Genomic DNA, 13,549 nt, shown 5'->3' on the forward strand with positions numbered 1-13,549 from the left:
CAACTCGTGCACGACTGGAATGGGGAACTTGTCCTTAATTGTTTGCAAGTTGAGTTGCCTATAGTCGACACAAAATCTCCATGATTTATCCTTTTTACGTACAAGTAACACTGGTGAGGAAAAAGGAGATCGACTGGGTTGGATCACCCCTTGAGCGAGCATATGCATGCACTGTCGTTCTATTTCATCTTTCTGTATATGTAGGTAACGATAAGGTCGCACCACTACTGGATCAGTTCCCAAATTTAAACGAATGCGGTGATCACAATGACGCACTGGTGGTAGACATGTAGGATCATTAAATAAATCCGCAAATGCTGTAAGTAAAGGAGCTAACTGATCATCACCGGTGTGCTGAAGCTGTAAAGTATGAAGTGCGTTAGGTACCTGTGCCACAATACCTTGTAATGTAATCTAGCCCTGTGGTGCTGAAAATGTCATAGTCCGAGCCTGTCCCTAATAACTGGAGCCATTTGACCCTGAGCACCAAATCAAATCCAGCCAATGGAATGACTAGTAAATCTGCCTGAAATGAATGCCCCTCAATGGTGAAAGGGGTGTTAGCTGTTACGGTCCCTGATCTGACACATGGAAACATCTAATCGTGCTCGTATTTCCTCCAATTCCTTACCCGTAGCAATCCATCTTTCTTGGGATATAGAATAACCCATTGTGTTCCCGCTCTGATACTAGTTGTTACAGTCCCGGATCTGACACATGGATTCTTTGGGGGGATCTGCAATCTGCCACGGGTTACGGGTCTTCCAGGCATTACCGTAGGGGTACTAGGAAGACATGGGGAACGAAAACGAAAGATCAAGCCAAAGGGAAGCTTGAAAACCCTAGAGCTCGTTGAGGAGAACTCTAAGCCTCTTTAAACTAAATTTAATCTAATTCTTAATACTTCAATGCTTCTCCATTTCTCATTACTCTTACCCCTTAAATAGGGTTCACCCTGTTAGGGTTTACAATAAAATATTCTAAAAATACCCCTATAAATACAATATTCCAAAAATACCCCTATAAATAAAATATTCCAAAAATACACCTATAAATAAAATATTCCAAAATACCCCTATGACCTAAAACTGAAATAAAATAAAATAAATTAAAGAAAACACTAAAATAATAATGTTATTGCCTGCATAACATTAACGCATAATCCTACACTAGCAATTTTAGCCCCATTGGCCACTGAAATTGAGAGTCCCCTTTGTTGTTGAATTGCCAATCCCAATTGTTGCACGACTGGTTCACTGATAAAATTATGTATGCTGCCCAAATCAACTAAAGCAAGTAGCATGAGATGATGTAACTTGGCCTTTACCTGCATGGTATTAGAACTACACAGGTCATGCATGGCATGGAGGGAGAGCTCTGGTTCCTGTTGTACCTCTTCAACAATTTCATTTTCAAGCTCTTCTGAATCTTCTTCCAACAGTTCAATACTGAATAAACGTTTACAGGTATGTCCTGGCAGGAATTGTTCGTCACAATTAAAACATAGGCCCTTTGCCTTTCGAACGTCCATTTCCTGTTTAGTCAAAAATTTACGTGGCGTAGAGTGTGGAGGCACACTGGTAGCCTGATCTGCTCGGTTAGGGGCAGAGGACCCAAAACGTGGACCAGATGCAGTACCCTGTATTCTGTTGTTCCAAAATGGTTTTTGTTGTAAAGACTCTTTTAGAACTCTCTGTTTGTGTTCCACAGCTCTGGCATAATTCATTGCTGAGTCCAAATCTATCGGACCAAGTAATTCCACTTCCAATCTAACCGGCTCTGTCAATCCAGCATTAAAAATCTGAACATGTAGGTGAGAAGGAACAAATTCACTAGCTTGGGCCAACCTTTCTTGGAATGTTTTTTGGGTAAACTTCTAAGGTGCTTGTCTGTTTATAGTTGATCAATTCCCCCACTGGGTTGTTGCTAGCTGGAGGTCCAAACCTCAACTGGCAAGCATGTTTAAAGTGCAGCCAATCCTGAATGGAATGGACATTTTGGTAGTGATGGAACCACATGAGCGCTTCATCGAGCAGGTGGTAGGCGGCCAAAGTAACCTTGTCCATTTCCACCGTTTGTTGATGATAGAAGAATTGTTCACATTTCGTGAACCACAGTAAAGGATCTTTAGATCCATCATATGTAGGAAAGTTAAATTTAAAGTACCTTGGAACCGTTGATGGTCCTTGTGCGTGAGTTGCCATGGAACCCATTGGTTGGCGCAGGGGTGGATTTGGTGGTGGCGTGAATTGTTGGTGGGGTACTGGTTGTGGTTGAAAATTAGTTGCTGGTGGTGGCGTTGGTGCTTGAAGTGCAACAAGTTTTCGGATGATGGTTTGGAGAGATGATTCCAGTGTTTGTAATGTATTATTGATATGAGAAATTTTAGTACCTTGAAAAGTGGATTGTTGTTGAAGTTCTGAAAGTACTTGACGTATGTCCTCTGGAGAAGAGGAATCACCGAGGGTGGACCTGTCTGATACCACGTTGTTAGGATCCTCACAAGCCATGGATCTTGTCACCCTCCTCTCTTCTCTTCCTTCCATCACCTTGCTTGACGTTGAGATGGAATGAGGGATTGATGGGTATTGAATTTCGGAAAGGAGAATTGGAGGAAAAATGGAAGAGAGCTTGAAGGAGCTCTTGACCTGTTTATCTAATTTACTCTAGCTAAAGTAGACTCAATTCATACTTCTTATTACCCTAGCCATCCCCTTAAATAGGGTTGAGGATGTCCAAAACACTAAAGATCTCTTGGGTCAATGGTTCAAACCAATAAATGCTAAACCAACCCAAACCAAAGACAAAACCAAACCAAGAAACAATTACATGGAAATTGAAAAACACATTCATTAATTCCTACGCCTGTTGGTAACTCGTGATGCTATAGAGTCCATAACACAGCCTATGACCGAGTCAACGTGGCTTTTTTCCACTTACTAGGGGAAGCACAACTTTGGTACCAGCTAGTTGAGGTTGATAGCGACGTGGTAGATTGGGATGAATTTAAGCGACTGTGCTCTCTCCTTTTTGGTCCTCTTACAACAACCCTTAGGGAGATTTGGTTTTGTTATGCCAAACTAAGGCCGTGGAGCAATATAAAAAATTGTTCCAGGAAAAATTAGCACGAGCCAACAGTATGATACAAGTGGATCAATAAGTTGCGCTGTTTACAAAAGGACTAACTGAGGCGTTAAAGCTTGAGGTGGAGCTCTATGCACCTGTTAACTTATCTAGTGCTATGAATATAGCTTGTGCTTTAGAACTGCGACAGAAGGCACAACACAGACTACCTCCATGGTCAGCGAAGCGGAGCACTCCATCCACAGGGCAAGGGGAGTGCATTTCTCCGAGAAACAACCCGGGTATTACTTTGACAGGGGATCCAAGATCTAGTCATCCTACATCTCCTTATATAAAAAAATTGACAAGTGTTGAGATGGTGGAACGGTGGGCTAAGAATCTGTGTTACAACTGTGATGAACCATATCAGGCTGGGCATTACTGAAAAAGTTTGTTTTTGATCGATAAGGTTGGAGATGAGGATATCGAGGTGATAGAGGATATGATAGAGGAAGAACCACTAGACATCTCCCTGCATTCCATTACTGGGCAGCAATTGGCGACAACTATGCAGCATGGGAGCAGCTCGACAACTTCCACCAGGTCTACCCAGTTTCCGAGCTTGAGGACAAGCTCGATCTCTGGGGGGTGGGGGGGGATGTGATGGACTCAATAACACTGAGTCATCTACTTTAATTTTATTATTTATGTTGCTTTTAATTTCGAATTTTATTGATTTGTAATAAGACTTAAAGGTAGGGGTAGAGTTGGGTTTTATAACCCTAACCTATGTTGATGTTAATTACCCTATTTAAAGGGTAAGGATGGAGAAATAAAGCAAGTTTGGAATTAGCATACACTAGGGTAATTTAGGTTCTTGTTAGGCTCCTTATTCTAGGGTTCTTGGTGTGAACTCTCTTGGTGGTTTGCTGCATCCATTGGGGAATCTTTGAGGAGATCTTGGAAGGAAAAGGAAGAGGAATCATCTTCTCTTCCAAGCTGCAAGAGCAATCTACCTTTGCCACGAACTAGCAGCAAGAGGGGGAAGTTTGCATGAGCCTTATCATCAAAGGAGGAGGCTTTTGAGTTGCTGGTTGGAGGAGATCTTCAAGAGGTATTTTTGATTACCTTTTCTGTGTTTGGAAAGGTCTTCTCTTGTCTCTTTTATGTATAAGACAGTAGATGCATGGTTTTAGGGATTTATACCTGTTGACGTGAGTTATAAAATAGGGGTTCATATCTGAGTGGTTAAACATTCCTTTAACTTGCTGGTTGCATCTATAATTGAGAAAAGGAAACTCCTTTTCAATCCTAACGTAAAAGGAGAAGTAGAAGAGAGTTCTTTTCACAAAAAACGTGTTAAGAAACCCTCAAACAGTGCTGGATCCTTATTCAACTTGTCGAGTTACTAGATCCATGGCTAGGAACCATAGCAGCTGGGTATTACAGGAAATTTATCCGCAGCTATGGCCAGATTGCAACACCGCTCAACAACCTACTCAAGAAAAATGCTTTTACCTGGTCTGAGACAACGGCTCATTCCTTTTAGCAGTTGAAAGAGGCATTATCATCCGCACCGATTTTGCAACTGCCGGACTTTAATGAGTCATTTGTGGTGGAATGTGATGCTTCGGGGGACGGTATTGGTGCAGTGTTACACCAACAAGGACACCCGATCACTTATTTTAGCCGCCAACTTGGCCAACACCACCACAAGTTAGCAGCTTATGAGAGGGAACTGATCGGTTTAGCTAAAGCAATACAACATTGGCAGCCTTATCTCTCTGGGCACCCATTTCTATTTTGCACCATGTTTAGCACCTAGCCAATACTACCCAAAAGACCGGCCTGTTTGGAGTGGAAGGCATAGGTACTTAACCCAGGACCATAACATCACACCCTATCTTCGCGAGTCGATGACCATGGAGGCGCAACGACACTGGCCCAACCTCATCGACACTTGCCCAACTGCGATAATACCTAGACACGACCTACCAGTAATTTTAATCCAGCCTCTGTGACCTACCAGTAATTTTAATCCAGCCTTTTCGATCCCTGGGACTCGAACTCGCGACGTGGTAGCCCGCTCCGATACCAAATGTTAAGCACCTAGCCAATACTACCCAAAAGATCGGACTGTTAGGAGCGGAAGGCATAGGTACTTAACCCAGGACCATAACATCAAGCATGGCAACACACTGCCTTTTAATCTCATCTTTTTGGAGGTGGGGGTATCGATAGGTCCGCACCACCACAACTTCGGAGCCAGCCTTCAAACGGATTCTGTGATCACAATGGCGCAAGGGAGGTAGGCTGCTGGGTGGGAGAAATAGATCAGCAAATGCTTCCAGCAATGAGTCCAACGTGTGGACAGTGGGCTGCTGCTACTGGATGATATGCAGTTGTGCTGCACCTTCTGTCGCACGACCTTGCAGTGTGACTTTGAGGTGCTGCCAGTCAAAGCTCATGGTAAGGGCAGCGAAGTCCCATGATATTGGCCCTAATGTCTGGACCCACTTCACACCGAGCACGAGATCAAAACCAGCGAGTGGTATGATGTAAAAATCTGTGAAAAAGCGGTGTCCAGCAATGGCGAACCAGATAGACTTGCTGACCCCATAGCTCAATACCTTGTCCCCATTGGCAACGGACACTGAAGTGGTTGGCTGGGATTGTACCAGAAGTTACAAATACTTGGTTGCGGTAAGGCTGATGAAATTGTGGGTGCTTGGCTGGGCGTCAACCAGCACACAGAGCTGCAATGTTGTGGTGGTCTGAAGGCTGGTAATGGCATAGATGGAGACCTCTGGTTCGTCAGTAGCAACCTCTTCCATTGGCGGTGCTTCCTCTTCATCTTCTTCTTCCAGTTCCACCCAAAAAAGTATCTTGCAATGATGTCTGTGGGTGTAGTGTTCATCACAATTGAAGCATAAACCTTGTTCTTTCCGGCTTCCATTTCTGGTTCGGTAAGTTTTTTTATTGTTGGTTGCTATGCTTGAGGGGGTTTTGGGTGGGAGGGAGGACTGCTGCGCCAAAGAGAGGGGTTGGATGACCCTGTTAAGTTGTTTCCTCCAGAATAGAATCAAGCAAGAGAGCTCTGGGTTGACTGATGGCATGTAATTACGGCTCTGGAATGTCCCGGTGAGATAAAGCATAAACCCCCACATTCAAACTCCCAGGTTTATACTCCACGGTAATGTCAAACCCCATAAGTTTACTTAACCAGTGCTGCTGTGGTGAGGTAGTAAGGCGCTGCTCAAGCAGATACTTGAGGCTGCAATGATCGGTGTGTTATGCCCCATTTCGGATGAACTACTGGACGATTTCTTCCAGCATGGGGAGGAAGGGATTGAGCTTTCAAGGAGGCTTGACCTTGGACCTCAAAGGGAGAATCCAACCTAGACCTCTGAGGGAGAATCTGACCTGTTTAATTCTAATTTCTCATTACCTACTTTCTTCATTCATCTCACGTTCCTATATAGGGAGCTAGGGAAAACATGCCAAAGACCATAAGTTCAAAAAATTACAAATAAACCCCTAATGAATAGAAATTGAAAATAAACCCCTAATGAGTCCATAACATTACTCCCCTCCTGGAGAATGAGATTGTCCTCAAGCTCGAATGTAGAATGGCCTGTCCGTACAAAAGTAGAGCAACCGAAAAGAGGAGCAATTTTTTTTTTAGCATCCTAAACCTGTCACCCTCTCAGAGCTCAAACAAATATCATCGTCACCATTGAAAAAATTTTGAGGATAATTATACTGTGAAAACATGCTCAGTAACTTGTCAACTAAATCATGTGCCCGTATTGCATGGGGGCCACATATGGATCTCCTAGATGCATCTGATCTTGCATAGATAAGGAGAAGAGCTTCAGCGACATCTCGGACAACAACTATGAGCTAGATGTTGTGTTTTTGTCCATTCTCCAAAGCTTCACTTGCGGCTGCTATTTTTGCCAAGCAATACTAGTTCCCAGTTGTTCTGCAGTATACTTTGTCTGACCAGCAAGTCTCATCCATGATTGTATCCTTTGGCCACGTTATTGGCATAGGAACAACAAAGGGAGAAGAAACAACAATAACCTGTCTCATAGGTGCCTCAGTTAAGGCCTTAGGTACATTGAGGGTACCAGTCACAACAGGCTCAATTAATTCAATCTCCGGATTGGGGACACTACCCGGAGGGAATGGACTTGCAACATGGAAGACTCCAACACATCCTGCATTAGCTGCACCAAGAGAGACATAAGCCAGCAATTCGGCCCTAAAGAGTTGAAGATTTTCAGGGGCATGATCCAATTTCTTCAAATGAGCAGCTTCAGTGTGGGACTCCACTTCAATCATAATAATTGAATCACTGAGATAATCCTTGGGAGGAATTCCAGTTTCACAAGTAGACGAAGAAGTGGACAAGCCAGGGCGCTCACTGCCCTGCATGGAAAGGTTTTTTACTTGCTGTATTTCTTTTTCAACTTTTTCAAGATAGGTTGGATCATCAAACTATGGGTCAAAGAGTTCTTTTTTAAGTTCCTCAAAGGATATAGGCTCTTCTAGCTCTAATACATCATAAAAATGAAATAGTAATTCCCATGCTTGAATAACATCACCAGCCAGCTCTGGTGGAAGCCTGCTGCTCAAAGGTCGAGAAAGAGGAGGAACTCTTGGTTCATTAAACAAATCCTCATTGCGCTACTTCTTAGATTTTCTGAGCAAGTCATCATTGTGGGACCCTAAATAACTCCTCATATAATATTGGCAACAAGAGTGGTCCTCAGGAAGTTGTTCTATTATATTTGGAAAAAAATGCCACATCTAATCCAAATCTATCGTAGTCTAACCTTTTTGCAATAGCTCCAAATGTCATTGCAAGCTCACTCTTACTATGAATTCCAAGAGAAGTTTATATACTAGTAGTAGAACTGCAAAATTTAGTCAGTAGGTCAACACAGGCGTCAACTCTAGGGTGAGGTCCATCCAAGCCGTGCTTATAGACAAAATGAAAGCTACATGACTTCCTATAAACTTCATAACAAGCTTTAACAATAGGCAAAATGTACTCCACTAGTCCCAAATCCTCACAGATTACTGTATTTGTAGCATGGGAAGGAGTGTTGGTGTCCACTCTAAACCACCCAGGGATGAAACCAGTGTAATTTTGAACGTTAGGACAAACACCTCTATTTCTCATGTCAATGAGCAAATCACATGCTTCCTTAAGACGACCAGCATTGCAAAGAACATGAAGGAAACAAGAATAAGTAACAAAGTTTGGCTGAGAACCTGCCTTGACCATTCTATCAAAAACCAAAGATGCCGAATCGAAGCAGCAATTTTGACAATGCCTCGCAATTGCGTGGACAAGGGTGCCACACTGGATTGCCGAGAAGGAGATTGAAAGTGTTTGCTGTATGCCGGAAGCCAATTCCCCCCGAATTTGTTTTTTGAGCCACGCCCACCCAATTTGGAAGTTGGGTCCCTCGGTTTGGCTGAGAGGGGGATTGTGAGTGGGAGGTGATGGTTGGAAGTCACATTCCACTGGACAAGTTTCCGATGGCGCTTCCTAATTTTCCAGTGGCCTCTTATTTCTGCCGGTGCTGGTAGTTTGTCGGAGACAGAGGAGAGAGGGTCGAATTGATTTGCCATGACTGAGGCAGATGGGAATACTTCCGTCTGTTGTGCGGGAAGATATGTTGCTGGCCGTGAGAAGGGGATTTGGGAGGTCGAACCCAAATCAGCCTGTATCAATGGGATTTGGGTAGAAATGTCTTCCGATTTCCCAAAATTTGGGCCCCGCCTTTTGATTTCTGGAGTTTGGAAAGCTTTTTCAAGTCTGCGATCCTTCTGATTGGAAGCGACCGTTGTGCAGGAATAGGTATGGCTTCCCATGAGACAGGGGTGGGGAAAAACCCCTTCGGTGTGCATGATTTGGTGTCGCCGCCGTCTGGTGTCGAAATTTGGGGGAGCTTTTCCATGACCAATAGCTCATGAATTGGCATTTTGGCCGACGAAGTTTGTGTTGGGCGTAGAGGAGCCCTAGGTGGGGACATGGTTTGATGGCGCAGAAATGGTGGGGTTGGGGCTGGGCGGGAATGGTGGTGCTCAGCCAGAAGAGTGAAACCGCCCGGTGGCGTCTGACCACGACCCATTTCCTCATCCAATAGCCCTTTGATCCGCTGTAATATGTCCTTCACGGCGTACATGTCCGTCTTGATTTCCTCCATAGCCTGATGCAGTTTCTCCATAATTGGACGCTGTTCCACCAAATATCGGCACAAATCCTCCCCAGAAAATGAATCGCCAGTGGTGGTCGGCTCTGATACCAAGATGTTATGCCCCATTTTGGATCAACCACCGGACGATTTCTTCCAGCATGGGGAGGAAGGGATTGAGCCTTGAAGGAGGCTTGACCTTGGCCTTCAAAGGGATAATCCGACCTAGACCCCTGAGGAGAATCTAACCTATTTAATTCTAATTTCTCAATACTTACTTTCTTCATTCATCTCACATCCCTATATAGGGAGCTAGGGAAAACATGCCAAAGGCCATAAGTTCAAAAAATTACAAATAAAGTCCTAATGAATAGATATTGCAAATAAACCCCTAATGAATAGAAATTTCAAATAAACCCCTAATGAATAGAAATTGCAAATAAACCCCTAATGAGTCCATAACACTTCACAAGGGCCTCATAAGGCCGAGCACCTCTCCATTCTCGTCCCCTGTCTTGCTGGTGAAGAAAAATGACCACACATGGCGGTTTTGTGTTGATTACCAAGAATTAAATGCCAAGACCGTTAAGGACAAGTTTCCCATTCCGGTGGTGGATGAACTCCTAGATGAACTACATGAGGCACAATTTTTCACCAAGCTTGACTTGCTGTCCTGCTATCATTGAGTCCGCATGCATCATCCGGACATCGAGAAAACAGCCTTCCGCACTCACCATGGCCATTTTGAGTTCATTGTCATGCCCTTCGGCCTCTCCAACACGCCATCCACCTTCCAGGCATTGATGAATGAGGTATTTCACCCATTTCTCAGAAAATTTGTCCTTGTTTTCTTTGACGATATCCTGATTTTCAGCAAGAGTTGGGTGCAACATCTCCATGACCTGAGTAGGGTCTTCAGCCTTCTCCGGACTCACCACTTATACTTGAATCACTCCAAGTGCTCTTTTGGTCAGCCACAGGTGGCCTATTTAGGGCATGTGATTACAGCCTCCACGCCATCCACTTTCCAGGCATTGATGAACGAGGTATTTCACCCATTTCTCAGAAAATTTGTCCTTGTTTTCTTTGACGATATCTTGATTTTCAGCAAGTGTTGGGTGCAACATTTCCATGACCTGAGTAGGGTCTTCAGCCTTCTCCGGACTCACCACTTATACTTGAATCACTCCAAGTGCTCTTTTGGTCAGCCACAGGTGGCCTATTTGGGGCATGTGATTACAGCCTCCGGCGTCAGTATGGATCCAACCAAAATTGAGGTGATCATGCAGTGGCCACCGCTCCGCAATGTTGCTGCCTTAGGAGGTTTTCTGGGCTTAGCCGGGTATTACAGAAAGTTCATACAGAATTATGCCCACCTCGCAGTGCCCTTGTCCAACCTGCTGCGACGCAACGCCTTCCAATGGACGGAGGCCACATAAAACTCCTTCAACATGCTCAAACAGGCTCTTGCTTCAGCATCGGTGCTGCAGCTACCAAATTTTGAAAACGACTTTGTGCTGGAATGTGATGCCTCTGGCAGTGGAATTGGGGCAGTCCTACATCAATCCCAGCACCCCATTGAACCATCATCAATTACCAGCCTACGAGCGAGAATTAATCGGCTTAGCAAAGGCCGTGCAACATTGGAGGCCTTATTTGTGGGGCCGTTTCTTTCACATCCGCACTGATCACTCTAGCCTCAAGTTCTTGCTGGACCAACGCATCTGCACGTCACCTCAGCAATATTGGATCAACAAACTCATGGGCTTCGATTTTGCAGTGGAACACAAACCAGGGCCCTTAAACAGAGTAGCGGATGCTCTCACTCATCGGTCAGACGCCGCACTGCAACTTGTCACCATCAATCACCCCACACCACTGCTGCTAGAGGCCATACATCAGGAGCACCAGTCCACCGTTGAGTTACAGCAGCTGTCCCAGAAAATTACAGCAGGTCAGATGATGTCACACTGGTCTATCTTGGACCACATTATCCTATACAAGCGGCGCATTTACATCCTGCCTTCATCTCCATTGGTGCTGCAAATTTTATCAGCCTACCATGACAGCACACATGAAGGGCTCCTGAAAACGGGACAACAGATGCACAACGATTTCTATTGGGCTGGGTTCAGGTCTCATGTTGCTGAATATGTTGCTGCCTACTTGATCTGCCAGAGCAACAAGGTTGACCATTTGTCTCCGGCTGGGGTGCTCCAGCCCCTCGACCTTCCTACTCAGGAATGGTCCGACCTCTCCATGGATTTTATTGAAGGATTACCGAGAGCAGCGGGTAAATCCATCCTTTTAGTTGTGGTTGATCAACTGTCCAAATATGCCCACTTCATGCCCATGGCCCATCCATATACAACAACCACAATCGCCCAAATTTTTGTTGACAACATTGTCCATTTGCATGGCATTCCCGAGTCAATAGTGAGTGATCGGGATGTGATCTTCACCAGTGACTTCTGGAAAAAACTCTTCAGGCTCTGCGACACAAAACTCAAATATTCATCTGCATACCACCCGCAAACAGATGGTCAGACAGAAGTCGTGAACCGCTCCATCGAGATGTACTTGAGGTGCCCTGTGGGGGACAGCCCCAAGAAATGGGTTCACGACATTAGTTGGGCCGAGTACTGCTACAACACCTCATATCACACAGCCTTACAGGAGACCCCCTTCAAAATTTACTATGGCCGAGACCGCCCCCCCCCCCCGCTCGGCTCCGGTAAGATCAAGCCCGTATGAAGCTCCAGTATGATCAGCACCACCGGGATGTGCAGTATCACCCCGACAATTTTGTTTGGCTCCGCCTCAAGCCATATCGCCAGCACTCCATTGTCGGGACACGCCACAAGCTATCCCCCAAATACTTTGGGCCATAAAACATTCTACAGCGAGTGGGACAAGTTGCATATCAGCTCCAGCTACCACCGGAGTATCAAATCCACGATGTTTTCCATGTTTCACTGCTCAAGCCTCTCAAGGACCCAACACCTTAGTCCATCCCTGCTCTGCCACCGGTTGAAGACGGTGAGGTCCCTCTCACTCCAGTCAAAATTCTGCCGTCTAGCCAGCTCCAGGACAGCACCCAGATTTTGGTATAATGGTCGCATACTGATTCCACAGAGGCCACGTGGGAAGATTTACAGGTGTTTCAACACATGTACCCTTCATTTGATCTTGGGGACAAACTCTCTTTCAAAGGGGGAGTGATTTTATAGACTCGATAGCCGAACGAGTCATCCAAAGGTGTTGCAGTTGAAGTGTTTTGTATAGGAATTAAGTCAACAATTCAGCAACTATTTCAGCAGCTCAACAGACTCAGCATGCTGAGCGTGTAAGTCTTGTGGGCTATTTTTTTAATATTGAGTGATGCAGCAACATAGCTCAACTTGTGTGTTTCAGCCTTAGGCATGTAAGCCACATAAAGGCAGCTTATGTAAGCCATATAATGGCAACACATGTAATATTTTTGGCTCCTCTTCGAACAACTTAAGAAGGGGCAAAATGAAATGAGAGCTATCAAAATTTTGAACCCAGAAATAGAACACGACAAGGAGGTTCCCCTCTTGACGAACCAGGTTGCTGTCTCCCTTCAAGAGCAGTAGGTTATGGTCTCCCTCAGAGCTGGGTTACCCTTCCTTCCCTCCATTCCTTCCATGCTCTTCCCTTTTCCCCTTTCCATCATCCAATTCACCCAGATTTGGCCATCATAGGTAGACCTGGACGATTACAACACACTGGTGTTAAACCTATGCTGGACGCAAAGCCTCCTTCCCGTCGGATTACAAGGTCCATGGTCAGAGACCATAACATACACCGTCAAGGATAAATTTCCCACTCCAGTGGTTGATGAGCTTTTGGATGAACTACATGGCACCAAATTCTTTACAAAGCTGGATTTGTGCTCCGGGTACCATCAGATATGTGTATACCCAGAAGACGTCAAAAAGACCGCCTTCCGTACCCATCATGGCCATTTCGAGTTTCTGGTCATGCCATTTGGTCTTTCCAATGCCCCCTCCACTTACCAAGCGCTCATGAACAAGGTATTTTGGCCCCTCTTACGAAAATTTGTACTTGTTTTCTTCGATGATATTTTGATCTACAACCCTACTTGGGAAGGTCACATACAACACTTGCGTTCCATCTTCCACATATTGCGTGCTCATCATTTATTTCTCAAGCATTCAAGTGCTCTTTCGGCAACCCAGAAGTCGCTTATCTGGGGCATGTTAGTTCAGCCTTTGGCGTCAAGGTTGACC

The 13,549-nt window shown here is 44.9% G+C and overlaps 1 pseudogene; it reads right to left on the bottom strand.

The window, feature by feature from the left end:
* Positions 1-4,742: 4,742 nt before the first annotated feature.
* Positions 4,743-11,928, bottom strand: LOC137941197 (cinnamoyl-CoA reductase 1-like; annotated as a pseudogene).
* Between the last annotated feature and the right edge of the window lie 1,621 nt (positions 11,929-13,549).

The sequence above is a fragment of the Aristolochia californica genome, unplaced genomic scaffold, assembly GCF_029961685.1.
Source record: "Aristolochia californica isolate CCGP_79_NKW_82.1479 unplaced genomic scaffold, dmAriCali1.0.hap1 SCAF_9, whole genome shotgun sequence".
Taxonomy (NCBI): domain Eukaryota; kingdom Viridiplantae; phylum Streptophyta; class Magnoliopsida; order Piperales; family Aristolochiaceae; genus Aristolochia; species Aristolochia californica.